Source organism: Cebus imitator, unplaced genomic scaffold (assembly GCF_001604975.1).
Source record: "Cebus imitator isolate Cc_AM_T3 unplaced genomic scaffold, Cebus_imitator-1.0 Scaffold79, whole genome shotgun sequence".
NCBI classification, from domain to species: domain Eukaryota; kingdom Metazoa; phylum Chordata; class Mammalia; order Primates; family Cebidae; genus Cebus; species Cebus imitator.
The window spans coordinates 1,578,102-1,581,931 of NW_016107394.1; the positions used below are offsets into that span (position 1 = coordinate 1,578,102).

The 3,830-nt window shown below is 57.7% G+C and overlaps 1 protein-coding gene across 3 annotated transcripts in view; it reads left to right on the forward strand.

The window, feature by feature from the left end:
- Positions 1-1,348: 1,348 nt before the first annotated feature.
- RHOG (ras homolog family member G) overlaps positions 1,349-3,830 on the forward strand; it is a 16,252-nt gene continuing 13,770 nt past the window's right edge. Inside the window, exons 1-2 of one of the 3 annotated variants that reach the window (XM_017532876.2) lie at positions 1,367-1,498; positions 2,162-2,242. The gene's annotated coding sequence lies outside the window, so the exon portion shown is untranslated. Of the gene's footprint in view, positions 1,499-1,554; positions 1,820-2,161; positions 2,243-3,830 lie in introns of those variants that run through there. The other 2 variants (XM_017532875.2, XM_017532878.2) reach the window with 2 other exon arrangements.

Genomic DNA, 3,830 nt, shown 5'->3' on the forward strand with positions numbered 1-3,830 from the left:
AAAAAAAAAAAGCCAGGCACAGTGCTTCATGCCTGTAATCCCAGCATCTTGGGTCTTCTACACCCTTTCTCATGTTATCTTTACAACTGTGGGGTGAAAGATAATTATTCTATTTTACCAAAGACAGATTTGAGGCTTAGAAAGGTTAAATTATTTATTCCTGAAATCAGTCCTCCTCTTTATTTGAAAAGCCTCTGGAAGACAGAGATCCTGTCTTTTTTTTTGAGATGGAGTTTTGCTTTTGTTGCCTAGGCTGGAGTGCAAAGGCAGGATCTTGGCTCACCGCAACCTCCACCTCCTGGGCTCAAGCGATTTTCCTGCCTCAGCCTCCTGAGTAGCTGGGATTACAGGAATTTACCACCACGCCCAGCTAATTTTGTATTTTTTAGTAGAGATGGGGTTTCTCCATGTTGATCAGGCTGGTCTTGAACCCCCGACCTCAGGTGATCCGCCCACCTCAGCTTCTCAAAGTGCTGGGATTAGGCGTGAGCCACCGCGCCCGGCCTGGGATCCTGTCTTAAACGCTGTTTTTCTTAACAGCACCTAGCACGGAGCTCTCCACGTGGTAGGCGCTTAGAACGTTTGTGCTGAAGATACGGATTCTCAATCAAAGCTCCAAGCGCAAGGCCTGGGAGCTGAAGCACCAGAGGGCGCCCACGAGCCCACCCACCCGCGGGTCCCCAGGGCCCAAGCCGGACCTCAGGCCTGGGTGCGGCCCTTTGGCCCCAAGCAGCTGGGCGCCCCAGCAGAATAGGGACGAGGGGGGCCCCCACGTCCTCCGTCCGCCCCGCCCCCTACCCCCCACTCCAGGCCAGGCCACGCGGAGCTGCCGGGTGCCGGGTGCCGAACGACGACTACACATCCTGTTTTTGGGGCCCGCGGCTCTGCCGGCGCCTCTGCTGATCTTTTCTTTCCCCTGGGTGCTGACGCCAGCTCCTCTTCCCCCCCGAGTCTCCCCACCCTCCCCAGGGGTCTGGGGCCTTCCCACTGCTGAATCACCACCACCCCGCACTCCCCCGGGGCTCAGGCAGGGGTGGGGACTGCCCCAGCCTCGGCCACCACTCGATCCCTAGGGTTGGCTGAAGGCACCAGGCCCAGGGCGCCTTTCTCAGCATCTTCCCGCGGAGGCTGGTGGGGCGGAACAGGGGGAAAGAGGACGAACGCCTAGTGCCTAGGGTAGGGCCTCCGCTGGGGTGGGGTGGCCAGGAGGAGGCGGAGAGACCTGACCTTGGGAGGCCTGACTTGCGGGCCATAGGGGCAGTGGGCTGTGTGGGGGAAAGTGGCGAGCCCGGGACTGGGCCGGGGGCGAGGCTGGGGGCGGGACGGGGCTGGAGAGGGGGAGACCGGCCCTCGGACTTCCTGGTTGGCCCCGCCCCGCCCCGCCCCCGCCCCGCCGGCCCGCCCCCCCCACTTCCTCCGGCCTCCCGCTCTCACTTCCTTCTCGAGCCCGGAGCCGCTGCCGCCGCCCCCAGCTCCCCCGCCTCGGGGAGGGCACCAGGTGAGGCCCGGCCGGGGTTGGCGGTCAGGGGTCCGGGGGAGGGGAGCCTGGCCGGCCCAGGACTCGGCGCGGGCGCCGGCCCATGAGTTAGTTGGCGGAGGCCGCGGGCGGGAGCTTCTCGGCTCAGTCCAAGTAGGGCGGGCGCGGCCGGGCGGGGCGGGACGGGGCCACTGCGAGCCGGCGGAGGCTCGGCGAGGGTGGGTTCCCGGCGGTAGTGCCGCTTCTCGGGAGCAGAGAGGAACCCCGGAGGTCTGAGGGTCCCGGGTTCCGAGAGAAGTGCCTCTGAAGTGGAAAAGCTCAGATCTGGGAGATGGAACTCAGGTGGGGTGTCCTCAGAAGTTGGAGGGGTGTTGAGCAGTGCGTGAGGGGAGAGGGCTTCTGGGCTGGAGAAGGCGCGCCCTATGCTCCGGCAGTTGTGACATTTGTGGGGGTAAGAGGGGGCGGTGTCTGGGGCCTGCGAAGCTCTCTCCGTAAAGATCGATGCTAATCTAGACCCACAATCGGGCTGCAGCCCGAAGGCCCTCTGCACCCAGGAGGACCGGGGTTGGGGTGGGGGGAGCCCCGCCGACCCCAGTCGTTCTCTGTATATCTGTTTTCCTGAGTCCCAGCCTCACCTGGAGCCAAACAGTAGGTATTTAGTGAGCAAACATCTGTTGTTCCTAGCTGACCAGAGCCTGGCCTTGCTCTTTTGGGAGAAACTTGGGCTTCCCCTGTGACTGGAGGTGGAAGGACTCTCATTCAGAGGTACTGATAGTCTCTGACAAGTTTTTGTTGTGGCTTTTGGGCACGATTGAGAACCATCTCCTAGTTTTCCTCTTCATTCTTAGGCCCTAAATTATACACATGCTCCTACTGTCTTCCTCCACGCCTTCTGTAGTTTCTACCCACAAATCCGCCATCACTCTTCTCATTCCTTTCAGTCTCTTCCTCCAAACATAGACATACCTAGGCCTTGACCTCTCTTCACCTACCCTGCCCCGTGTTCATCTTGGTCCTCTGCGGCTGGCCCCATCCCATCCCTTCCCTTCCCAGCTCTGGAGCCCACACACATACACCCCCTTGCTTCTTCCATCACCTCTCATTGCTCTTGAACCCTCAGCCTGTCACCCGCTGTCTGTCCCCTTCCCTCCCACCCACTTAGCTCCAGCTTTGGGATCAGGATCTGTTGTAGAAGACTTAGTGAGTTTGACAGTCTTTTTGAACGTCCCTGTCTTTGAGAGGCAGTCTGCAGCCTTCCAGTGAGAGATGAATTAAAGAGCTGGAAAACGTGTGTGTGTGTCTACATCTTTATCTCTTAGAGACAAAATAACTGCCCTCAGCCTTGAGAGGGCACAGAGCAAGGGAAGCCAGCATAATGAAGGGAACCTGCAGTGAGTGAGGTTGTGGTTAGGCAGGAGGAAGCAGTCTGTAGCAGCCAGGGTAGGGTGACACAGGAATAAGACTGGTAAGAGAGGCCGTGGGAAATCAAAATCACCCTGACACCTGGTGTTTGACTAAGGGGACAGGCCTGGAACCTGGAAGATAGCCTGAAGTTCCCTGATTCCAGTAGTACCTACTAGTTCCAGCATCACCTGGTGGAAAGAATGGAACCAGCTGGGTGTGATGGAAATAAAGGGAGAAGGCAAAGGCAGGATTCTGGAAGAAAGACTATAGCTGGTCTAACTTCAGTCTTAACTTTTAGTTTTGAATTAAGAAGCAGGTGAGGCAAAGGTGGCTGCCCCTTCTTTCCTGCTGCCTTCCGGGGCCTGCCCAGGCTGTGTACCCACATGCCCTGGTCTGCATCAGGGCCTTAGTGACCAGGAAGTCCTCTAGAGGTCTACTGACTCCCCTGCCTTCAGGCATCCTTAATATTCCCATGTCACCTTGGACCCTATTCCTTCTCAGGAATTCCTCCCAGATTTAATTTCAGTCCATCCTGGCTATGGAAGCTCTTGTTGTTTCCACTGTAAAGCTCCTTCCTCAAGCTTTTGGGGTACATGCTGAGGATCTTGCTTCTCTCTACCTCCTCCAGTCATCTGTATTCATTTCTCTCCACTAGAAAAAAAGAGAAGTAGGCCGGGCACAGTGGCTCATGCCTGTAATCCCAGCACTTTGGGAGGCCGTGGCGGGTGGATCACCTGAGGTTGGGAGTTTGAGACCAGCCTGACCAACATGGAGAAATCCTGTCTGTACTAAAAATACAAAATTATCCGGGTGTGGTGGCACATGCCTGTAATTCCAGCTACGCAGGAGGCTGAGGCAGGAGAATCTCATGAACCTGGGAGGAGGAGGTTGCAGTGAGCCGAGATCACGCCATTTCACTCTAGCCTGGGCAACAAGAGTGAAACTCTGT